The following is a 27,917-nucleotide window of genomic DNA, read 5'->3' on the forward strand; positions in this document are numbered from 1 at the left end:
TAAATAAATTCAAAAAATTAAAAGATATATTTACATTTAAAATTTATTTAGATTATAACTAATTAATAAATCAGTTTTATAAATTATTTTATTTAATCAAAGTTATTTGCTCATCATTTATTTATGAATGATAAAGGTTTTTAAATATCTCATATAATTTTCAATGTGCGTGACGTCAGATAGGGCTCAGAACGATACCGTATAGATCTCAGAGCTATCCACCGTATTGTTGTCAGAACGATACAGTAGATCGTTGCAATAACAATCTAGTAGATAACTATAGCGTATTGTTACTGTAACTATACAGTATACTTCTGAGAACAATATTTTTTTCTCCGTGTAAATTATTTACATATTGAGGTGTGAACATTTTGATTTTCCAAATACTTTATTGGGATTTATTTTTATTTAGATAATAACAGTTCAAATATTAATAACAATAATAATTATTATTACAATTTTTATGTCTGAAATAAAAAAATTAAAAAGAAGATTCAGCGAAACAAGTCACTACCTCCAGCAATCGGACCGGGATAGGTATTCGCGGTCGTGCCACATGTTAAATGTTTAAAATTATTTCTTCTGCACTCATAGTAAGAGCAACATTTTTCACCATTCATAGTACACTGCAATTTCAATGATATATTAAATATATTAGTGTTTATGTATTTAGATTTATTCAATTATTGGCTTAGTTTATTTATATGTTATATTTACGTCATCTCCATGTTTAATGCAAGCAAAAGAGCCAATCGCCAACAATGTGACCAAAAATACAACCGTTAATTTGGACATGGTTATGGAATTCATTTCTTCAATAATAAGTTGGTCTGTAAAAAAAGATATCTCACAATAACTATTGATGATATAAGTCGGATACGTAACAGATTATGGCATGGGTCGGTTCCAGAATAAGCCAACAGGTTTCGCTGTGTCACAAGAGAACGAGTGAGAATCTTAACGCCCGAACGAAGCGAGAGTGATAAAAATCTCACAAGTTCTCTTGTGACACCTCACAACTAGAGGCAAATTCTGGAAAGGACCCATGCCGGATTTGTCTCCTATCAGACAAGTATCGTACAATATTTTATGCAATCCATGATTCAGAAGTTCAATTTAAAGAGAAAAACTAATAACAAACTAATATTATACGTACAATGCAGGACATTAATTTATCCCTGCTTATATTGCTTTTGTTCCAATAAATTTCTGTATTTTTGGACATTTGAATTAATTTTTTTGGAAATTTATGAAAATGGTTATTTAAAAATTGGGAAACAACAATAAAAAAATTTAAGTATAAATATTAGGGTGGCTCATTTGAAACGACTATTTTTTTTTTTTTGGTCCATTGACGGAATATTGTTCTAGACATAAAAAAAAAATTTTCCACAAAATTTGAGCCCTTAATTTTAATTTTAAGAACTCGCTAATTGAATTTGAAATTTTCCCATTCATTTAGCATGTAAAGTGGAGGTTTTTTTTTTTAATTATCTATAGCTCTGCTGCATTTCACGTTTTTTTACTGTCCATAGGCAGAAGTTATAGGCAAACCTTTATACTTCAAAAGTTCCTACAGTAAAATTTATGTGACAGGAACGGGGTCAGAGTTAAAAAATGTAAGTCAATTTTTATCGATTTTTGCGTATTTTTTGAGTTTTTCGTAGAAAATATTGTAGTTACCGAAAAAAGGTAAATGACAAAATTATAGGAAATCAAATTTGCTACAAAAAAGGTCCTGTAAGCCAAGGCTGTAAAATCTGTTGTTTCTGAAATAAATTGAATTATACATATGAAAATTCAAGATATCTTTGCAGTATATGGTTTGTTAAATTAATAATTTAATTTTCATTTATTAAATGTTTTTTTTTAACATCATATTACTTTTTCATAAAAATATAACTTAAAAAAAATTTATCTATATGGGGCATTCCACGCCAAATCGGACGGTTTCAAAAATTGATTTTTCCGATTTTCTTCGATTTTTGGTATTTTTTAGTACCCCTCAAAAGAGGCTTCCCGGTAAATTTTGAGATCTTTTTGATTAATGGTTCAAAAAATATCGAATTTAAAAAAAAAACGCTCTTTTTATGGTTTTTTGATCATAACTTTCGTAATAATGGTCGAAATTCAATGTTTTTTTATTCAAAATTTTCGTTTTGAGTTGGCCTTTTCAGACAAAAATGCATAACAAATATACAAAATGTTTTTGATCGAGATTTTTGAATTTTAAGTTTTCAACCGTGTTCCAAAATTTTATATAATTATTCGAAAAAGCGACGAAGCTATATTCACTAAGGAGTCCTCTAGTTCATAAAACAATCGTTAATGTAAAATTTTCGAAAGAACACGGAAATAATTAAAAACATTTGTAATGCAGTTTTGTCGCTTTTCCGAATAATTATATGAAATTTTGGAGCTCCTGTAATGATCTTAGCTGTATTGTATAGCAAATCTAATGTTTCTTTTGCTTCGAAATAGTTGCTTTTTAAAAAATAAAAGTATTTATTATAACAGCTTATAAATACACAGAAAAAACAGTTAACTTGGTTCAAGAAAAATATTGTCTTCCGAATTTTCTTTCTTGATTTAATAAAAGTAAAACACTTGATTCAAAAACTTTTTTTTGGTTCAAGACAGTAAATTCTCTTGCTCCAAAAAAATTTATTTTTGAAGTGAAATTGAAAATTTCTTGGTTTAAGAAAAAAAATTCTTGGCTAAAGAAAATAAGTCATCTCTTGCCAAAAAATCAATGTTTTGAACGAAAAAAAGTTTAACTTCGGCCAAAAAACTTTTTCTTGCCCCAAGAAAAAAATTTGTTATTCCAAAAAATCAAAGTTTTGAACGAAAAAAAGTTAACTTGGGGCAAGAAAAAATGTTCTTGCTCGAAAAAATCAACGTCTTGATTGAAAAAAAAAAAAACCCTTGGGCCAAGAAAAGATCTCATGGCCCAAGAAAAAAATTCTCTTGCTCCAAAAAATAAATTGCTTAAGTGAAAATAAAAGTTGATTGGCCCACGAAAAAAAAATTTCTTGCTTCAAAAGTTTGCTTCTTCAATAAAGACTTGAAATTTTCTTAGTCAATAATGAATTCTCTTTCCGACGGGTTGACGTGTTAATTCTTTTTTTTTTTTTTTATCTGAAACGTAATTTTTTGTTTTTTTTTTTTTCCGAGCAAAATTATTCAAGACTTGATTTTCAAGTAAACTTTAATATTAAATATTAAAGTCATGATGTATTATAGGATATACTATAGTACAATTCAAAAGGGTACTTGTGGTTCTGTCAAATGACATAAAAGTACTCGAACAAAATCGTAATGAAATTTGGAATATAACACTTCTGAAATAAATGTCTTACCAGGGACACTACATGTCGTAGGCGCGATCTCGTGGCGAGCACCGAACTACTCCCGCTGCTGCTGTCTAGCACCAGTGACTTTCCCCTTCTCCATATCGATCTTTTCTACCAAGAAATTTTTTCTCTTGGCTTAAGCAACTTTTATCATCTTGGTCGGAGAATACAAAAATACTTGCGTAAAAAAAATAGTACTTGTTCCAAGAAATTTTATTCTGTTTAACCAAAAAAATGCAATATTGCTACAAAAAATCAATGTATCTTGCTCCAAAAAAAATGTCTCTTACTTTAAGAAATATAAACTCTTGAAACAAGTGAAAATTTTTTGATTTAAGCGTAAAAATATGTTGACGTGAGAAAAAAAATTTTGATTCAAGAAAAAAATTTGAAGATAATTGTTTACTTGGGGCAAGTAAATTTTTATTTTCCGAATCGATCAAAAAAAATTTCTTGAATCAAGAATATTTTCCTTGATTCAAGTTAACTGTTTTTTCTGTGTAGCATTAACTTTTACTTACTGCTTTTAAATCCCTACTCAGAACGAAAAAATATCGGAATCAATTTATAATATTCAAGAAAAACAAGTGTACAATGTCAAAAATCGGTACTGATAATAATTTATAGCAAAAAACAAATTTTTTTTAATTTCGAAAAATCGAAAAAAAATAGTAATTATGGAAGGCCCACTACTGGACCGGGCTTAAAAGTTGCAGAATGGATAGAAGTTTAAGATAGGAAATTTTCAAGAAAATCGAAGGATACACCCTTTTTTAAAAACACGGTTGAATACTTAAAATTCAAAAATCTCGATCAAAAACATTTTGTATATTTGTTATGCATTTTTGTCTGAAAAGGCCAACTCAAAACGAAAATTTTGAATATAAAAACATTGAATTTCGACCATTATTACGAAAGTTATGATCAAAAAACCATAAAAAGAGCGTTTTTTTTTTTAAATTCGATATTTTTTGAACCATTAATCAAAAAGATCTCAAAATTTACCGGGAAGCCTCTTTTGAGGGGTACTAAAAAATACCAAAAATCGAAGAAAATCGGAAAAATCAATTTTTGAAACCGTCCGATTTGGCGTGGAATGCCCCATATAGATAAATTTTTTTTAAGTTATATTTTTATGAAAAAGTAATATGATGTTAAAAAAAAACATTTAATAAATGAAAATTAAATTATTAATTTAACAAACCATATACTGCAAAGATATCTTGAATTTTCATATGTATAATTCAATTTATTTCAGAAACAACAGATTTTACAGCCTTGGCTTACAGGACCTTTTTTGTAGCAAATTTGATTTCCTATAATTTTGTCATTTACCTTTTTTCGGTAACTACAATATTTTCTACGAAAAACTCAAAAAATACGCAAAAATCGATAAAAATTGACTTTTACATTTTTTAACTCTGACCCCGTTCCTGTCACATAAATTTTACTGTAGGAACTTTTGAAGTATAAAGGTTTGCCTATAACTTCTGCCTATGGACAGTAAAAAAACGTGAAATGCAGCAGAGCTATAGATAATTAAAAAAAAAAACCTCCACTTTACATGCTAAATGAATGGGAAAATTCAAATTCAATTAGCGAGTTCTTAAAATTAAAATTAAGGGCTCAAATTTTGTGGAAAATTTTTTTTTTATGTCTAGAACAATATTCCGTCAATGGACCAAAAAAAAAAAAAAATAGTCGTTTCAAATGAGCCACCCTAATAAATATACATTAATACAAATGGCAATATGTGAAATTGAGAAATGATTGCAGTCGTACAACTGTACATACGGCCAACTGAAAAAACGAAAAACTTTGTTTTTGAAAAAACCTCTAAAAGAAAATATGTTTATTTGGTATAATTTTGAAACGATGAAATAAATTAATGGACTTTAAAGTAACAATTGTTACGATGTGGGATTGTGCGCCTCTGGTCTAATTCGGTCGTAATTATCACGTGCTTAAATATGGCGCGAAAGGCTATAAAAGGGCATGCTAACGCACTTTTATCGCCTTTCACCCTGAGAAACAGCATTGAAAATAAGCCTAGATCCACGTGATTAACTTGGTTTAATATAACAAGTAAAAATCAGTTGTCTTTAAGAGCAGTTAGTCTCGTAACAAATAGTCGATATACCAGATAATTAGTCAGTAATAATTGACATTATAGTAAATTACAGTTAGTTAATTTGGTCAATTATTCAGTGTATTAATTACACTTAGTTAATTAATACAACAATCAGTTAGTATTGTACAATTTATCGGGCAATATAAGACTGTTATTTAGTCAATTGATAAAGGTCCTGCTCAGTTAGTCACAGTAACAGTGATATTATTCGCATTTAGTAGTTTAATATCAGACATTTGTAACCAGTGTGTGTGCACTGATAAAAAATTTGACTTGATTCAAGAGCGAAAATCTTGAACCAAGAATATCATTTTGAAGAAAATGATATTCTTGAGTCAAGAGATAAAATTCTTGAGCCAAGAGAAATTTACTTGAACCAAGAATAATTTCTTGGCTCAAGAATTTTTTCTCTTGACTCAAGAATATCATTTTCTTCAAAATGATATTCTTGGTTCAAGATGTTTGATCTTGAATGAAGTCAATTTTTTTATCAGTGTGCGTCGTGGGAAAAACAGATAATTATTAGTTGAATAAATAATTATTCTGTTAACTATAATAACCAATGTTTGAGTGAATTCACCTGAGTTATCCCGTCACCTCCTATAATTAAGTATAAGAGAAGCTGCTGCTGGGTACGAGTGTCGTGATCCAAGGAGGCGATTTCCAAGGATCAACCATCAGCCACGTCCAAGGACATCAGCGACATATCACCGAACTCCAAATTAGGCTAAGTACTAGTATTAGTTTAGTTTTGTAAGGCCAGTTCGGGTAAATTTAACAGATGAGTCTTTTGAAGAGCTAGCGGGGCAATTAACTCACGAAAGCTGCATAACGAACAACATAAATGTAGTTTGAACGTACCCCCAACGTTACAACTTTTTTATGACTGAAAATATGTAATTTAAGAAATTAGTGTAAAAGGTAATTTATAAAAATGGTTAATAAAAAAATTGTATAGTTAAAAAAAGAAACATTTGCTTCATGAACAAATGTAATCTAAGAAATTGTAACAGGGTAAAATAGATTCCAATGACTATTTATTAAGATCTAAATTTGGATTTGTCCACGGTCGATAACTGGTCCTAATTATAACCTGGTTTATTAAATTGAGTGATTCGACATGTCACCGGGTGTCGCTAATCAGTGAGACCCGAACATCCGCCCCTCTCTTTGGCTAATTAATTTAGTAGGGATGAGTTTTCCGGGGGTGAATCAAAGAGACCCGAATCGAGTAGTTATAAGAGAGTGCAGTTGCCAAAAATCGGGAGAGTCAATCGGACGACCGAAGGCGATGGACGCCTAAGTGAAAGTTAGTGAACGACTAGAGTGATTGGACGCATCATCTACACCATTCTATACGAGGCAAGACGAGGACCTTAATAATCTGGAGTGAGAACAACCCGGACAATCGAGAACCAGAAGAGCAGATTCACCTGTAAGGAAAACTGGAAGACACTTGGAGGAATAGCCGGACATCAGCTACGAGTCTCATCTAGTTGCTGCTGTAAAATTCATCAAGGTAAAATTATAATTAATTAAGGCCGGAATTTATATTCCAATGGCAGAATTAATTATAATTAATTGAATTAATATCTTTCCGTGGTTCTCGCGTATATAAATTGGAAGTTGTAGGCCGTTGGCCATTACAACCACGCGCCTCGTCTTCTCAAAAATTGTCGCGCCGCTCTTATTCGCCATCTTGTCTATAACTCTGAATTATTTTATTCGAGGCCTTTGGCTGGAATAAAATAATTTTCCCGCGTAAGTAATTAATTGAATAAATTATTCGATAACGTCAGTAAATCAATTGAGGCCGGAATTTATTCCAGTGGCTGAATTAATTCATAAATAAACTTTAATTTACTCGAATCCGTCAGTAAAATTCAAGACCCCAGTGACGCCAACTCAATGGCCGAATTTCTAGTCAAGTCATAACGTAATTCTAGTCGCACTTTAATTATAAATTAATTATAAGTTAATTAATTAAAATATCTAAATAAAAGGTCATAAAAAGGACGCTAGAATTGTGATAAATTGTTATTGAGTAAAATAGAAAGAAACGGATTATTTTATTGTGAAGTAAATTAATGTATAAAAATAGTGGCAAATTAACTAGAGGGAAAATTATTGGTGGAAAATTATAAGAAAAAATTAATTAATTGATACTCAATTTAAACAACAAATTAATTAATTAATATGTGTAAAATCAGTGAGTTAATTGGAAATTCAGGGAGTGATAAATTGTAATCGGAATGAGTTGATGTGTAAATTTTATATTGGAATTTTAGTTGAATTAGAGTCATAAAATTTTGGGTGAAAAAGATTGTGATGATATAAAAAGTACAAAAGGAAAATAGAGTTTTAAGTAGAGTCAAAGTAATGCTAATTAAAAGAAAATGTGTCTGTGATTTAGGTCCGGTGGACAAAATATAAGTTAGGTTTAAGATATGTCCGGTGGACACTAGAATTAGGAAAATGCCGGTTAACGTCCTGTGGACGGTTTTTAAAAATTAGTAATGAAGGAAAATAAGGTTTAACGTCCGGTGGACGGTTTTTTAGAGAGTGTGTGTGTGTGTGTGTGTTACGTCCAGGGCACGCATTTAGTTTGTCATAAGTTTAGTTTGTCATAAGCATAGTTTGTCATAAGGTTATTAATTGTTATTAAGGGAAAATAAATAATATGCAAGGTGCTTAATTAATGGAAATTGAAATTAAAGTTTTAAATAAATTTAATTCAGCCTGTTCATCATTCCTCTCCTCTCTCACAAAAATTATAAAATTTACGAACGACCCTGAGTATATAAAATAATTACATCAACATCCGGTTCTGGAAGGCCGAGTCCATCTTCCAGTGGCGCCCTAATATTCGTCTATAATACTTACACTGCAAATCCAAGTGTTTAACTTAGTGTGTTAAAATAAAACACGTTAGTGTTTTCTGCAACTTAAGCGCTTAGAAGTAAAACGGTATAAACGTTTAAACAATCGCATAAGTCATTACAAGTGTTTTAAAGGTTCGCGTAACACACTTAGGTGTTTAATCCGAAAACGTTTTATCCGTTTAAAGAAAAAAACACTTCTATGTGTTTTATTATAAAGCGCTTACTGTTACATTAAACGTTTAAAAAAACATCGAGTGTTTTAAATTAAAACAGATATACCGGAATTAAACACTTTTTCAGAAAAAACGTTTAATCTAAAAAACATGTATATTATAAAACGTTTAAATTTCTTAAACAGTTTAAAAAAATTCTATCAATTTTGTCAATCGACAAATGATACAAATAACAATTTCAAAATATAAAAGTGTAATAATTTTCAAATATATTTATGCATTACGATATAGATGTATCAAAACGTATTTTTTTGTATTAAAAATAAAATTTTACAAATGATTGAACTCGGTTCATATCATCCAATGAATTCTAAACGATCTTAATTTATTATTAAAATAAATGTTAAATTTTTAATTTTAAACGACGATAGAGATATTCTTGAACTAATACATTTTTTATATCTTCAAAGTTAACATGGGAAAAAAATTTTATTTTTTTTTATTTTTCTAGCTCGGCATTCGCACGTCATATGAATAAGTCCATAGCATATTATTGTAGAAAATTTAACGCTCTACAAAAAAGGTCTCTTATCATTTTTTGATAAATCCATCCATTCGAAAATTATCGGAGCTGGAAGTCAAATCTATAATAAATTTTCAGATCTTTTTACTTTTCCAGCAAAACTATCAGACTTATCAAAAAATGTTATGGGATCTTTTTTATAGACAATTTTATTTCCTACAAATTAGTTTAAATAAAGTTCATTCGAATTCTGCATTGTTTTCTAGTTATTTTCATTTTAATCTTAGGCCATACATTACTAAATGTACTATCATATATGTTAATGTATGATCCGCATCTTTACGATGCGCGCGCACAGGGTTTACACAAAAACTAAATGTTGAAGTTGCTACATACACAACACGTGTTTTAAAAGTGCGAATTGTATATGTGCTTAATAATTATATTCAGTATACTGAATCACTATAGTGATTTAAATTGAACATTTTGATAAATATTATTTACTACTTATTTGTAAATATTAGTGAAGAAAATTGTGCTTATATACTTTTTCAAGTGTTCCAACATAATTAAGGTTAACTATCCGTATGTATTATTTATTGATATAAATTATTATAGTATTATTTAATGTAATTTCTACTAAATATTATTAAATTATTAATTTAAAATATTTATTATTGATTATTTAATATTTGAAAAATAAATATAAAAATTATAAAAATATATTCAAATATACGTAAGATATAACCTGTAAAAAACGTAACGTTGTACAATTAAGGAAAAATAAATAAATATTTTAAAAATAAATCAATGAATTTAACACAAAATTTGTGATAAAAATTACAATCGAATATTAAATTAAAATAATAAATATTTAAAATTAATAATCTAATAATATTTTGTATAAAGTACATATATAATATATATTGACTATTCTCCAAATTTAATATTTTTTATAAATAATTAAATATTAAATAATAATGAAAATTAAATATTTAATTAAATTATTAATTTTTAATATTAATTTCTCTACAATAAAATTTGCTCATCAACCTAAGATTCTGTTATTGTAGATTTTATGACTATTAATGGTACTATTCAATCTCTATTCCAGTTCTTAAGATGGATAAAACAAATGCGGAAATTTGTAAGGACTGTCACAATTGGAAGATGCTATGGCAGTAATATGGACATAATTTAAAAGTAACATTCGAACAATATTATAAAATTTATGTTACACTTAATGGAAGAAAATGAATATTTATTTATTTAATTTTTCAAATTTTAACTAATTTTTATTAAATGTGTTGACGATCTTTTTCTAGTTCTTTTATTATATTATTGAAATTAATTATTTGTATTATACTGTATATTTTCAGATTCTGAATGATTTTTATAACTCAATAAATAACCAGTTATTTTAAAGTTACTTCTATGGTTTCTAATTTTTTTCAAGTGTAAACATTTTTTAGAGCTTTTTTTTTTGGACAAAAATACAAATATATTTTTAATTTATACTAAATTCCATTTCTTCTTTTATGCTGAATGTGTGATGCAATAATTATCTGAATCTTCTGATGATAAGAATATTATTCCAGGATATGACAACAATCAATAACGACTTTTATTCAAAGGCAACTATTATTTTTAATATTAGAAATATTATTATAAAAATTCAATTGATTGTACTTCAATGGAAAAATTATTATTTTTATTTTAAAAATATTTATATTATTAATTAATGACACTAAACACTTAAAGTGTGTATTAATGCCTAAACACTTTAAGTGCCTTATTATCTAAAACACTTTATGTGTGTTAAAATTAAACGTTTAAAGTGTTTACTACACTTTAAACACTAAAAAGTGTTTAGTAAGTGACTACAAGTATTTAAACGCTTAAAGTGTTTTAAAACAAAACACTTGGATTTGCAGTGTAGGTGCGACCAGACTTGGCAAGCTAATCACTCTGTCATAAAATAAATATAATCGTAAAAAAATATCGATGGTTAATTGAATAAAACCATTTATGCACACTGCAAATCCAAGTGTTTTGTTTTAAAACATTTTAAGCGTTTAAATACTTGTAGTCAATTACTAAACACTTTTTAGTGTTTAAAGTGTAGTAAACACTTTAAACGTTTAATTTCAACACACATAAAGTGTTTTAGATAATAAGGCACTTAAAGTGTTTAGGCATCAATACACACTTTAAATGTTTAGTGTCATTAATTAATAATATAAATATTTTTAAATTAAAAATAAGAATTTTTCCATTGAAGTACAATCAATGAAATTTTTATAATAATATTTATAATATTAAAAATAATAGTTGCCTTTGAATAAAAGTCGTTATTGATTGTTGTCATATCCTGGAATAATATTCTTATTATCAATAGATTCAGATAATTATTGCATCACACATTCAGCATAAAAGTAGAAATGGAATTTAGTATAAATTAAAAATATATTTGTATTTTTGTCCAAAAAAAAGCTCTAAAAAGTGTTTACACTTGAAAAAAATTAGAAACCATAAAAGCAACTTTAAAATAACTGGTTATTTATTGAGTTATGAAAATCATTCAGAATCTGAAAATATACAGTATAATACAAATAATTAATTACAATAAAATAATAAAAGAACTAGAAAAAGATCGTCAACACATTTAATAAAAATTATTTAAAATTCGAAAAATTAAATAAATAAATATTAATTTTCTTCCATTAAGTGTAACATAAATTTTATAATATTGTTCGAATGTCATTTTTAAATTATGTCCATATTACTGCCATAGCATCTTCCAATTGTGACAGTCCTTACAAATTTCCGCATTTGTTTTATCCATCTTAAGAACTGGAATAGAAATTGAATAGTACCATTCATAGTCATAAAATCTACAATAACAGAATCTTAGGTTGATGAGCAAATTTTATTGTCGAGAAATTAATATTAAAAATTAATAATTTAATTAAATATTTAATTTTCATTATTATTTAATATTTAATTATTTATAAAAAATATTAAATTTAGAGAATAATCAATATATATTATATATGTACTTTATACAAAATATTATTAGATTATTAATTTTCATATTTATTATTTTAATTTAATATTCGATTGTAATTTTTATCACAAATTTTGTGTTAAATTTATTGATTTATTTTTTAAATATTTATTTATTTATTTATTTTTTCTTAATTGTACAACGTTACGTTTTTTACAGGTTATATCTTACGTATATTTGAATATATTTTTATAGTTTTTATATTTATTTTTTAAATATTGAATAATCAATAATAAATATTTTAAATTAATAATTTAATAATATTTAGTAGAAATTAGATTAAATAATAATATAATAATTTATATCAATAAATAATACATACGGATAGTTAACCTTAATTATATTGGAACACTTGAAAAAGTATATAAGCACAATTTTCTTCACTAATATTTACAAATAAGTAGTAAATAATATTTATCAAAATGTTCAATTTAAATCACTATAGTGATTCAGTATACTGAATAAAATTATTAAGCACCTATACAATTCGCACTTTTAAAACACGTGTTGTGTATGTAGCAACTTCAACATTTAGTTTTCGTGTAAACCCTGTGCGCGCGCATCGTAAAGATGCGGATTATACATTAACATATATGATAGTACATTTAGTAATGTATGGCCTAAGATTAAAATGAAAATAACTAGAAAACACTCGGAATTCAAATGAACTTTATTTAAACTAATTTGTAGGAAATAAAATTGTCCATAAAAAAGATCCTATAACATTTTTTGATAAGTCTGATAGTTTTGCTGGAAAAGTAAAAAGATCTGAAAATTTATTATAGATTTGACTTCCAGCTCCGATAATTTTCGAATGTATGGATTTATCAAAAAACGATAAGAGACCTTTTTTGTAGAGCGTTAAATTCTCGGCGAATGCCGAGCTAGAAAAATAAAAAAATAAAAAAATTTTTTCCCATGTTATTTAAATGGGAAATGGAGAATTGTAAATAGGCACCTCTTAATATTAATATTAAAAGCTCAAATTTTAATAGAATTTTTTTTCATCATCTCAAACAATATTTTTACTGTAACTAAAGAAAAAAATAGTCACTTTTTTTGGCCCACCCTAATGGACAGATATGATCATATCTAAGCATTTTTTCCCGGGCTATTTTTTTCGATTCATCATATGCTTATTTTAAAATACTATTTCTTATTAATTACAGAAAGAATCTCATCAGAGAAAATACGCTGATACACAGAAACTTAACTTTAAAGATATAAAAAATGTATTAGTTCAAGAATATCTCTATCGTCGTTTAAAATTAAAAATCTAACATTTATTTCAATAATAAATTATGATCGTTTAGAATTCATTGGATGATATGAACCGAGTTCAATCAATTGTAAAATTTTATTTTTAATACAAAAAAATACGTTTTGATACATCTATATCGTAATGCATAAATATATTTGAAAATTATTACACTTTTATATTTTGAAATTGGTATTTGTATCATTTGTCGATTGACAAAATTGATAGAATTTTTTTAAACTGTTTAAGAAATTTAAGCGTTTTATAATATACATGTTTTTTAGATTAAACGTTTTTTCTGAAAAAGTGTTTAATTCCGGAATATCTGTTTTAATTTAAAACACTCGATGTTTTTTTAAACATTTAATGTAACAGTAAGCGCTTTATAATAAAACACATAGAAGTGTTTTTTTCTTTAAACGGATAAAACGTTTTCGGATTAAACACTTAAGTGTGTTACACGAACCTTTAAAACACTTGTAATGATTTATGCGATTGTTTAAACGTTTATACCGTTTTACTTCTAAGCGCTTAAGTTGCAGAAAACACTAACGTGTTTTATTTTAACACACTAAGTTAAACACTTGGATTTGCAGTGTAGTCAGCTGAAATATAATGCACACACTGCAAATCCAAGTGTTTAACTTAGTGTGTTAAAATAAAACACGTTAGTGTTTTCTGCAACTTAAGCGCTTAGAAGTAAAACGGTATAAACGTTTAAACAATCGCATAAATCATTACAAGTGTTTTAAAGGTTCGTGTAACACACTTAAGTGTTTAATCCGAAAACGTTTTATCCGTTTAAAGAAAAAAACACTTCTATGTGTTTTATTATAAAGCGCTTACTGTTACATTAAATGTTTAAAAAAACATCGAGTGTTTTAAATTAAAACAGATATTCCGGAATTAAACACTTTTTCAGAAAAAACGTTTAATCTAAAAAACATGTATATTATAAAACGCTTAAATTTCTTAAACAGTTTAAAAAAATTCTATCAATTTTGTCAATCGACAAATGATACAAATACCAATTTCAAAATATAAAAGTGTAATAATTTTCAAATATATTTATGCATTACGATATAGATGTATCAAAACGTATTTTTTTGTATTAAAAATAAAATTTTACAATTGATTGAACTCGGTTCATATCATCCAATGAATTCTAAACGATCATAATTTATTATTGAAATAAATGTTAGATTTTTAATTTTAAACGACGATAGAGATATTCTTGAACTAATACATTTTTTATATCTTTAAAGTTAAGTTTCTGTGTATCAGCGTATTTTCTCTGATGAGATTCTTTCTGTAATTAATAAGAAATAGTATTTTAAAATAAGCATATGATGAATCGAAAAAAATAGCCCGGGAAAAAATGCTTAGATATGATCATATCTGTCCATTAGGGTGGGCCAAAAAAAGTGACTATTTTTTTCTTTAGTTACAGTAAAAATATTGTTTGAGATGATGAAAAAAAATTCTATTAAAATTTGAGCTTTTAATATTAATATTAAGAGGTGCCTATTTACAATTCTCCATTTCCCATTTAAATAACATGGGAAAAAATTTTTTTATTTTTTTATTTTTCTAGCTCGGCATTCGCCGAGAATTTAACGCTCTACAAAAAAGGTCTCTTATCGTTTTTTGATAAATCCATACATTCGAAAATTATCGGAGCTGGAAGTCAAATCTATAATAAATTTTCAGATCTTTTTACTTTTCCAGCAAAACTATCAGACTTATCAAAAAATGTTATAGGATCTTTTTTATGGACAATTTTATTTCCTACAAATTAGTTTAAATAAAGTTCATTTGAATTCCGAGTGTTTTCTAGTTATTTTCATTTTAATCTTAGGCCATACATTACTAAATGTACTATCATATATGTTAATGTATAATCCGCATCTTTACGATGCGCGCGCACAGGGTTTACACGAAAACTAAATGTTGAAGTTGCTACATACACAACACGTGTTTTAAAAGTGCGAATTGTATAGGTGCTTAATAATTTTATTCAGTATACTGAATCACTATAGTGATTTAAATTGAACATTTTGATAAATATTATTTACTACTTATTTGTAAATATTAGTGAAGAAAATTGTGCTTATATACTTTTTCAAGTGTTCCAATATAATTAAGGTTAACTATCCGTATGTATTATTTATTGATATAAATTATTATATTATTATTTAATCTAATTTCTACTAAATATTATTAAATTATTAATTTAAAATATTTATTATTGATTATTCAATATTTAAAAAATAAATATAAAAACTATAAAAATATATTCAAATATACGTAAGATATAACCTGTAAAAAACGTAACGTTGTACAATTAAGAAAAAATAAATAAATAAATAAATATTTAAAAAATAAATCAATAAATTTAACACAAAATTTGTGATAAAAATTACAATCGAATATTAAATTAAAATAATAAATATGAAAATTAATAATCTAATAATATTTTGTATAAAGTACATATATAATATATATTGATTATTCTCTAAATTTAATATTTTTTATAAATAATTAAATATTAAATAATAATGAAAATTAAATATTTAATTAAATTATTAATTTTTAATATTAATTTCTCGACAATAAAATTTGCTCATCAACCTAAGATTCTGTTATTGTAGATTTTATGACTATGAATGGTACTATTCAATTTCTATTCCAGTTCTTAAGATGGATAAAACAAATGCGGAAATTTGTAAGGACTGTCACAATTGGAAGATGCTATGGCAGTAATATGGACATAATTTAAAAATGACATTCGAACAATATTATAAAATTTATGTTACACTTAATGGAAGAAAATTAATATTTATTTATTTAATTTTTCGAATTTTAAATAATTTTTATTAAATGTGTTGACGATCTTTTTCTAGTTCTTTTATTATTTTATTGTAATTAATTATTTGTATTATACTGTATATTTTCAGATTCTGAATGATTTTCATAACTCAATAAATAACCAGTTATTTTAAAGTTGCTTTTATGGTTTCTAATTTTTTTCAAGTGTAAACACTTTTTAGAGCTTTTTTTTGGACAAAAATACAAATATATTTTTAATTTATACTAAATTCCATTTCTACTTTTATGCTGAATGTGTGATGCAATAATTATCTGAATCTATTGATAATAAGAATATTATTCCAGGATATGACAACAATCAATAACGACTTTTATTCAAAGGCAACTATTATTTTTAATATTATAAATATTATTATAAAAATTTCATTGATTGTACTTCAATGGAAAAATTCTTATTTTTAATTTAAAAATATTTATATTATTAATTAATGACACTAAACATTTAAAGTGTGTATTGATGCCTAAACACTTTAAGTGCCTTATTATCTAAAACACTTTATGTGTGTTGAAATTAAACGTTTAAAGTGTTTACTACACTTTAAACACTAAAAAGTGTTTAGTAATTGACTACAAGTATTTAAACGCTTAAAATGTTTTAAAACAAAACACTTGGATTTGCAGTGCATACAAAACATCAACTACAAAGTTACTGTCGAGAATTTTCACAACGGCACTTGTCTTTCACCATCAAATAACGCTTCTTTAACGGTCGATATACGGTCATTTGTCGGTACCGTAAATTTACGGTCATTCGACCGTCGTTTTGCGATAATTTTACAGTGATTACGAATCCGCCAGGGTTTGATTAAAAAAATCAAATCTTTTCACATTTATAATTCAAAAATTCCTAGATCATAAAATAATAATCAAACTGAGAAAATAACAAGTTCTTTGCAACTTAGATTTTAAATTGAACTTCAAATGTGGAAAATTAAATAAAATATTTCTTAACGAATATATACAAAATTTAATCTGATCCACAAGCCTAGGAATTCCAAGAGATCGGGAGGGTCTCGATGAACTTGATCCCAAGCGGTTTAACCTAGCGTTGGCCGACTGGGAGAAGTTCCGCGAGAAACTACTAGAAGGTTTAGCGCTGGAAACGGTCGAGGACGTGGAAAAGTACACCAATGCACTCACTAAAACCATAACAGAGTCTTGCGAATTTGCTATCCCGCGGAAAAAGCCGCACATAAAATCATACCCGTGGTGGACCAGAGAACTAACCGAAGAAAAGCCACCGAAAATCGTAATAGGTAAAACGAAAATAGCATTTAAAAAGGCCATTCGGCAGCCGAAATGGAAGGTGGATTTTCTAATTAATCTATATAAAAAGTTTTATACATACATATCTTGTGATACAAATTAGTAAATAGCCATGATATGAAATTAGGCTCGTTTTCTAAGAGTGAGAGTAAAAAAACCCGATGAAAAAAGATTTTGTCTAATCATATATGATTATATATGTGCATATATATGATTATATATAATCATATATGAAGTTATAAATAATCATGCATGATTATAAATGGGGTCATATATAATTTTATATAATTATATATAACCCCATACATAATTAGATCTGATCATACCGGGCTGTTATAAGCCCATATAGAAGTCTATATATGATCATATCTGATTGTATATAAGTCTATATATATATATTATATATTATCTATGAGTCTACGTATAATTAGATATGATCATACCTGGCTGTTTTAACTCCATATATAATCATATATAAGTCTATGTATGATCAGGTCTGATCATATATGAGTCTATATATAATTAGATATAATCATACCTAGCTGTTATGACCCCATATATAATCATATATAAGTCTATACATGATTAGATCTGATCAGACATGGCTAATATAAATTCATGCATAGTCGTGCATAAGTTTATAGATGATTGGATCTGATCAGACATGACTGATATAAACTTATATGTAGTTATATATGTGTCTATGCATGATTAAATCTGATCAGACTTTATTGATATGAAACCTATAAATATTTAATTATGTATATAGTTCCAATAAATATATATATATATAGGGGAAGGGGGGGGGGCAAAAGGGGGTAGGGTAGGCAAAACGGGGTACCTCCAAAATTTGATAAAAAAAAATTTTATATTTTAAATGGTTTTTAAACATTCCAAAATCACTTCTGTAAATATAATTAAGCGTTATTTTGAATTTTTTTCGGTAAACTTTTTCAAAAATCAATTGTCAGTTGAAAAATATTAATGACGTTTGTTTTATGATAAAAACTATTCAAAATTTTTTTTCTTCTTTTGTATCCAATAAACATGTAAATTACTTAAAAAAAAATTCAACTTGATCAAATTCGTTTAAAATCCAGAAATTTTTTTTTTTTACCTTTTTTAGGGGGTACCCCACTTTGCCCGCAGAAATGAAAAATTGTTTTTTTCAACGGTAACTGAAAATTTCTTCTATTTAATTTGAATATCATGAAAAAAAAAAAAGATTTAGCGTATTTGAGTCCTCGAAAACTTGGTATTTTCTTAAGTACCCCCTTTTGCCCCTCCTTCCCCTATATATATATGGGGCATTCCATGCCAAATCGTCCTACTGATGACTTTTGCATCTTCGATTTCGCTGATATTGGGGCACTTTTTTGTACCCCTAGAAAAAGCTTTTCATGAATTTTTTCAAATTTTTTCATCCAGCCAATCGGGAGATACACTGTAAAAAATCACCGGGGTAAGTCCAAACGGTGTAGGTGTTAAAATTATCGGTGTTAAATTTACCCCCGAAAGCGGTGTGAAAATAACACCGCCACCGGTGTAAATATTTTGTACCGGTGTTAAAATATTTTACTTTGTGAATATTTTTACTTACTCGATTACTATACTTGTTAAAAAATGATATTCTTTATTAATTTTCATAAAGAACTGACATTTTTTGTGTTTTATAATCAAAGTTAATACTCCAAGCGGCCGAAATTTACCCCGCTTTTACACCGGTTTTACTCCGCTTTTACTCCGGTTACCCCGCTTTAACACCGGTATTTTTAAAACCGGCGAATTACTCCTCCTACACCGGTGTAATTTTATTTTAACACCGGGCGGAGTTAAAATGAGTCCATTTTTAACACCGCTCTTTTTACAGTGTATGAATTTTATGAGATTTCGGGGATTTTTTTTTAAATAGCCATAACTTAGTAGAAAGTTGTCCGATTTGGATCTTTTTTTTTCAAAATTCGTCTTTTTTGATGAATTCTCTAAAAAATTTATGCAAAAAATTATTTATTATGTATTTGGTTGTTTTTTTTTAATTTTAAACTTAAAACAGCGATTTTAAGATTGTTTGTATCCTTCGATTTTTTTTTTAAATTATCAAAAATGTTACTCCCCAAAACACGAATTTTGAGCCTAGTCTCGTAATGGGATAATGATCGGTTATAATTTTTTTTTAATTTTGAAATTAATTATATTTTTTTTTATGTCTTTTTTTATTATTGATGTACTATTGGCGATTTCCTACCGAAATTTCAATATAAAGAATAATAACTAGTCAGAATATATTGGCAGGGAGTGTAGTATATGGTGGGGACAACTGAATCGATCGCAGCGCTCGCTGTGGGCACAATTTCGTTTAATCATGCTCTCGTTGAAAACAAACACGTGAAAATTAAGTTTAAAAATAGTTCATAATAATTATTGTGTCGTTAATGTTTGCCTTTGCTCATCGTTTGAGTTTAAAACAATATTTTATAATTTATTGATTCAAATCCGGTTTGGATAATGATTTTCATCATTGCCTAAAAATTATTTTTTAACCCTTCGTTACTCGCGCTATACGGCGTTTCCCCGCACAACACTTACTCAACCTAATAGAGTTATGGCGTGAATACGAGTGAGACACTACCCTATCAAAATAAAAATACTGTTTATGAACGGTTTTTTTTCAGTTTAAGTGTTTTACTGTTCATTTTCAGTTTTTTAACAGTAAAATAATTACAATTTTATGGTTACAATGTGCGCAAAACAAACTTATCTTATACCCACTAAAAGCTGTTAGTTTGCAGAGATTTTTCAGTCATTATCTGAAATTTTGACTGTAAAAAGACAAATAAAAATACCAAAACTTATAACTAAATACTCCTTGAGTGAACTATTTATAAACTGTCATACAACTACCTTAGAATCATATGTCTATGGTAATACAGCTCAAGTTCTGATCTTACCAACCAAGTTAAAACCATAAAAAAATGGCCGAAAAACTGATATTTGATAGCTTGAACTCAGTAAAATCGAAAATTCGATAATTTTTTTTAAATGATTATCAAAAAATAATTTTTTGATTATTTTTCAGTAAGACTGAATTTTTTATCAAATTATCTTAATTAAATTTAATTTTAATCAAAGATTTTATATTAATAACAATTATTCCTTTATATATAATTAACATGAAATCGTTTTGAAAAACATAATATATAAATATAACACTAAAAAATTTTCATAGAGAAGCAAATTCAATTTTTTCACTATACGTAAGTATTAATAAAATTAGAAAAAAAAACTAAATATTATTTTCTTGCAACAAATGCTTTTATCATATTTTTTTAAATTAGCAAATTCAGCAAGTAAAAACTATATAAAATTATCGTAGTTTTGTCTCATTTTTCTCATAAGCCGCTAATAAGAGCCAAAAAGAAAACCTGCGTAACATTATACAGCTTTCACTGTACTTTAAACTGAGTCTTAAAAAAAATAAATAGATAACAGATCAACACCTTTTTCTATCGATGAAAATGATGGTATTCTTATAGTTCTAATGACAATTTTTTTACAGTTTATTTACAGTTTACTTGATATAAGTTGGAAAACCATTATAAAACCATTTAGTAAGCGCACATTGTAACCACTAAACAACTATCAATTTATAGTTATTAAACAAGTTTTCATTTTTGATAGGGTAGAGAAAGCGCGCGTAACGGAAGGTTAGAAAAACATTATAAGTTAGAATACTTTCTTAGTTACGATTCACAAGAAAATTATCATGAATTATTATAAAATTATTTACTTCAATTTTGTTAAAAAACTCACTTTACTATTCTACTATTTTTTAAACTTTTATCATTGTAGTTGTCATGTATTATTTGTTTTGATTTTATCGGTTAACCTTATTCTATTCTAAAATAATAGTATTTATTATTTATTAAAATTTTTTATACATAATTTCTTTATCGAAATATATTTAATTTAATTTTCTCTATCAAAAATACAATTGCACTTTTTTATTTAAATCATAATAAATTTTTATATTTTGATTTTATGACGAATTTTTATTTTTTACACTGATTTTATATATCTTTTATAATTCTCGAGCATGATTTTTTGTAACCATCAGATGTCGTTTTCGTCGCGCTCCCTGCCAATAGAATAATAACTAATCAGTAGTTCATAATTTCTGAAAATTACCATTCCGTTATTTTTTTGCGATATTCACAAATTAATATCTTCGAGGATTTTTAAAATTTAGGGTTAGGTGTCTTTTGATTCGTACAAAAACAAAAAAATCTACTGAATCTAAAAATACATTTTTCAAAATCTGGTAATTTGGTTTGAAATGACCCATATACAAAAAAAAGAACATTTGTGATGGTCACTGGTGTCGTTAGTATTTAACCACTCAACCACTATGTGGTGCTGCGTTCGCCTGACATCTGACATTCGTTTTGATTCTTAATTACATTCCGCGATACGCTTCTAAAAATTAAGTGACTATAAGTTAAAATTTATTTTAAGAACAATAACGAATTATTGCACAGAAGTTTAGTGATCATATCGGACTGTAACATACATGACTCGACTGCAGTTAACGTCTTTTTGAAAATCGTTACTGATTTTATAAAGTCTTTGTCCGATACTGCTAAAAAGATCTATTACTTTTCCGATGGAGCTCCGCAACAATTCAAAAACTTCAAAAACTTTGTTAATTTATATTATCACAAAGAAGATTTTGGAGTAAATGCTGAATGGCATTTCTTTGCCAGTTACCATGGCAAAGGACCTTGTGACGGTGTAGGAGGAACACTAAAACGAGCTGCAGCAAGAGCTAGTCTTCAACTACCATTTGATAAACAAATATCAAACCCCCAAGAATTGTATCAATGGGCTGTGCAACCAAATAACTTGCCGAAAATCGAAGTAAGATATTCAACTACTGCAGATTATGAAAAAGCAACGGAGACTTTAAATATACGTTATTCCAAAGCTAAAACCATCACCGGTACACAAAAGTATCATTGCGCTATGCCAAATACAGATGGATCTCTTACAATGAAACTGATATCTAGCTCAACTGAGACTTATTCTTGTAAAATATTTAAACGCCAAAAAAAATAAAAAAAACCTTATAAAAGTTATAAATAAAATTAAACCTAGAACTTTAAATTTTGACTTTAATTGTTTATTATCATAATGTATGGTATTCTTTCAGATATCATCTCATAAAACCGCGTATAATAATACATAAATAATAAAAAAAGACATAAAAAAAAATGTAATTAGTTTCAAAATTAAAAAAAAATTATAACCGATCATTATCCCATTACGAGACTAGGCTCAAAATTCGTGTTTTGGGGAGTTATATTTTTGATAATTTAAAAAAAAAAATCGAAGGATACAAACAATCTTAAAATCGCTGTTTTAAGTTTAAAATTAAAAAAAAAACAATCAAATACATAATAAATAATTTTTTGCATAAAGTTTTTAGAGAATTCATCAAAAAACACGAATTTTGAAAAAAAAAAGATCCAAATCGGACAACTTTCCACTAAATTATGGCTATTTAAAAAAAAAATCCCCGAAATCTCATAAAATTCATATCTCCCGATTGGCTGGATGAAAAAATTTGAAAAAATTCATGAAAAGCTTTTTCTAGGGGTACAAAAAAGTGCCCCGATTTCAGCGAAATCGAAGATGCAAAAGTCATTAGTAGGACGATTAGGCATGGAATGCCCTATATATATATATATATATATATATATATATATATATATATATATATATATATAATAATATGACAATTTTTTAATATTAAATTTATTAAATTTTTATTCTGTCAACTATCAATCAAACTTAAATCCCCAATACTTAAAAAATGTTTAAAGGTTTCGGCAGCAATTTAAAAGTATAAAGTATCAATTTGATTATTTGAGTCAAGTCATGCCATAAACTTTTCTCAATTATAAGTGTAGAACAGACTAGAGGATCAGACTACAATCCATCGATAACCAAAGTTAAGCAGCATCGGCATGGGACATTAATTGGACGGGTGACCTCGTAGTAAAATAGTAGTCAATGGATAATTTTTTTTATTCCATTAGAATTTTCAAGGCTATCGAATTATTGATAGAAATGGTCAAAACACAAAGCTTAAGGTCATAAATTAAAGCTTACTAAACAAGCTTTAAGATACTTTTTACTGGAATTGTCAATCAGTTTCAGTTTTAATGTTATGTGAACTTCAAGAGTGAATAAAAACTGATTTTTTCAAAAAATCGGGAAAATTTCGAATAGCCATTACTTCAAAACTAATCGATCGATTCAGCCCATCTTCGAATTTGATCAAGATAATCGCTTATAGAATAACTGTAAAAAATTTCATCAAGATCCGATAAGAACTGTAGGTGCTATCGTGAGGACAAGACTAGTAATAATCATAGGGAGTAGAGGTACGTTTGATAAATCATAAATAATAAAAGAAATACTTTTAAAATATAAAACAGCTGTGAAATTTACAGGTTATTCTATACATAATAAAATACAATTGTCGAAACTAAATTATAATGGGACATGTATAAGTTATGTGGAATGAAAACCATATTTTTAAGATTTTTAGATTCAATTAAAATTTTCAAGGCTATTATATTATTGGAAGAAATGGTCAAAACATAAAGTTTAAGGTCATAATTTAAATCTTATTAGACAAGCTTTCAGATACTTTTTACGGGAATTGTCTATGAATATTAATTTTAAAATTATGTGAACTTGAAAGTGGATAAAAACTGATTTTTTCGAATAATCGTGGAAATTTCAAACAGCCATAACTTCTAAACTAATCGAACAATTTAGCCCATTTTCGAACTTAACCGTGATAATCGCCCATAGAATAAGTGTGAAAAATTTCATCAGGATCCGATAAGAATTGTAGGCGCAATCGTGTTCTCAAAACTTGGTTCTATATATATATATATATATATATATATATATATATATATATATATATATATATATATATATATATATATATAAATTTTTCAACGAATGGTATTTTCGAACTCTACTCAACCAATTATGATAAGTTATGACAAAATTCCTTGAAAAATCGACCATGAAGACAAATACAATACCTAGATTTTTAAAAAAATCTACCTAAAAAGAGCGTTAGATACTTAGGGGTACACTTCGACCAGGACCTCAAAATAACAACACACATAAAGACAAGGCGCGTGAAATTAGATACAACTTCTGGTCGTCTACGCCGTCTCGCACGGACTGAAAGGGGACTGCGCTTTCCGGCTATGCCAACTATCTACAGGGGCTACTTCCTGCCTGTTGTCACTTATGCGGCAGCAGGTTGGAGTGACCGATGTGGGATGGAGGATTGGAAGGCTCTTAGGGACCTGCAGCGGCGGGCCCTGATTACGATGACGTCTTCATACAAGACGGCATCGTATGAGGGACTTTGTGTAGTTGCAGGGGCAGTGCCCATTCGGCTTGTGATTGACGAACGTTACACCCGTTACAATCTTCGCACTGGCAAACAGACAACCTTTGCATCCGTGAACATGCAGCCAGATGACGAAAAAGGCCTTATCTCCCTCAGGAAAGAAACCATTCGCAGATGACAACAACAGTGGTCCACAACGGACAAAGGACGCATGACATTCAACTTCTTCCCCGACGTTACTGAACGTCTAGCGAGCAAACACATCAGCCCTAATTTCTGGCTTACCCAGATTTTAACCGGTCACGGCTGTTTCAAAGATAGACTCTTCAAGTATGGACTCGCAAAAGATCGCAAATGCCCCCAATGTACCAAAGGGAAAGGGAAACCGTTCAGTACTTGCTGCTAAAATGCACCGAGTTCGAGCCTCAGCGTGAGGTGCTCCAGAGCATAGAAGAGTGGGTCATAGAGTGGCCACAAATCGGTCGGGTTCTTGCCTCATCCCTCAATCCCTTTAAAGTTTTTAATGGTTTAAGCAAAAATTGTCTCCACCAGAAGTTAAGCAGGTAATCCCAACACCGAGAGGAAGGAGGAGGACTACTAGATCGTGGTTCAACTGGCATCCACTCAGTTGTTGTCGGAGCATCTGGGCATGGGTGTGCAGAACTCGCGATTTGTGAGGACTCTGTGCATCCAGGGTGTCAGTCCGAAGTTAGGTGTATGTGAGAATGTGTTGATGTAAGGACGGATGAATGTAAACAAAACTGGGTGTCTTCTTAGGGAGGCAGGGGAAGAAACCACGTCCCCTCTCGACCAAGTGGTATGTCGACCAATACATAGAATTGGTACCATGGGGGGCCCACTCCAAGCCCCACTTCGACCAGAGTCTCTTTATTTTCTGAGATGGGAGGAGCGGTGGGCCCGTTTGAGGTTGGACTCGTGGTGGCTGTGGTTAGATACCACGCGCAATGAGGATTTTTGATTATACCTCCGGTTAATGTCTACTCCTAGTTGTCTTTTCGACTAAGAGTGTCGTCTGGGTAGAAGAGAAGGGATTTCGCAGCGCGTGTATGCCTAAAGGTTTTCTATTAAAGACCCGAGTGAAAAAATAAAACGGTATAATGTAGGCATCAGAAATCCTTCGTTTCTCCACCGCCATATAACACTCTTAAATTGAACTTCTGAAGCAGGGATTGCATAAATATATTTATTTGATTACTCTGGTAGATCCAAATTACCGTGTTAATGCGATAAATTTACCGTGACAGGCTGAATCATGATAAAAACGCGGTTAATTATATAGTTAATTGACAAAGCTTTACTGTTACTGTAAAAGTTGGGTAATTTTGCGTTAACTTTTAACTGCGAAATGACCTCAAGTGGAAAAAATATTATGCAAGCTGCGTGGGACAAGTGATCCCATAGAGGAAAGTACGACGGGCCCAGGCAGGTCAACTCTGTAGAACTCGGGGTCAAGCCTGTAAACCAGTCTTGGTAGAAGTCTGGAATGACAATCTCAGCGCATGCTTGGTTGCCAAACCTGGCCCATACAAAGACGAAACAAATACATTTAATTAAAAAAATTTTTTATCATTATTAACCTAGTAGAGTTCACGATCATTAACGTTTAAACTATTTAAGTGAGGTAAATGATGTAAAAAAAACTCGGTGAAAATTCTGCTGGGCTCTGGACGTAAACTGATGTCCTTCTGATTGTTGGGTCTGAATGGTAGCTGCTGGACAAACTTACTTATGTTGAACCGATTCTTTTATATGATCTACTTATTCACTCTACTGCAACCACTCGGTGTTATGGAATATAAAGAGCAACTTAATTAATATTTTCGATTTAGAAAAAAAAAATAATTTCGTACTATTTTTATTATAATCACATAATTTTTTTGAATACGATTTATTAAATTTAATTGATTATTTATCGAGAACTCAGTTGAATTATCAATTATCTTGCTCTACCACCAATATTAAAAATAACGTTTATTCTAAAAATTTATAAGTTATTTCTTAATTAAATTAATTTGTATAAGCAAAATTATAAAATTACAGTTGTTGATTATAAGTAATAACGAACTAAAAAATATTTTTATTATTAGCTGTAAATAATTTTAATTGGAAAGTTAAATACACTGGTCGCAGAAATTAAAGGATATAAAGGATGTATTTATTATTTAATATTTATTTTAATTCAAAAATAAATAATTATTAGTTGCACCAAAAACTTGTTCGAAAAATCTGAGAAAGAATCGTACTCCAGAAATGGAGTATAAATAAGGCAGAAGCTGCTCTCTTGAGCAGCTCAAGGGTCTCTCTGGTTAAATATTCCAATCGAAACTCAATCCGACTCAAATAGAAAAAATGAAATATTATTTTCGATAATTTTCCGATTAAAATTTTTCAATCAGAGTTTTTAATCAAATTCTTTTCAGTATCTAGCGGAAGTTTCTTCAGTAAAAATCTGTAGCAATAATTATTTGTCCAATTCTAGCGCAAAAGACCTGTTTCAAGTTTGTTGCGAAAAATTTCAGTCAATATTGTATACCATAACGTTGACAATCGTATATATGATTCACTTTTTATGGGTTATATTAGCAATCTTTTTACAATTAATCATAAGTTAAATAAAAATTTTATGTTCTAAATTCGAACTGAATATCATACTTTCAATCGAATAATACAAAAATTAACGAATACCTTCAAAACTTACGAATGATTTGAAAATTAGCTAAGATTATTAAAACTGATGAATAATTCAAGTATTTTAATAAAGTAATATTAAATCCTACTTCTTATGGGTTTTTACTCACAGGTTTTATTGAGTTCAGGAGCTGACTTTTGTGAAAATATTGAAATTATTTTCCAACGCTAATAACACACAGGGTATTTGTATACTTTAAAATACATAACTGCAAGTGATATCTA

At 28.2% G+C, this 27,917-nt stretch overlaps 1 long non-coding RNA gene across 1 annotated transcript; it reads right to left on the minus strand.

The window, feature by feature from the left end:
* Window positions 1–17: 17 nt before the first annotated feature.
* Window positions 18–27,917, minus strand: LOC130667888 (uncharacterized). Its single transcript, XR_008989919.1, has 3 exons — window positions 27,803–27,917; window positions 718–830; window positions 18–626 (listed from the first exon to the last, which is right to left on the minus strand). It is a non-coding gene; the product is annotated as an uncharacterized LOC130667888 (long non-coding RNA).

Source organism: Microplitis mediator, chromosome 5 (assembly GCF_029852145.1).
Source record: "Microplitis mediator isolate UGA2020A chromosome 5, iyMicMedi2.1, whole genome shotgun sequence".
In the NCBI taxonomy this organism is placed as follows: Eukaryota; Metazoa; Arthropoda; class Insecta; order Hymenoptera; family Braconidae; genus Microplitis; species Microplitis mediator.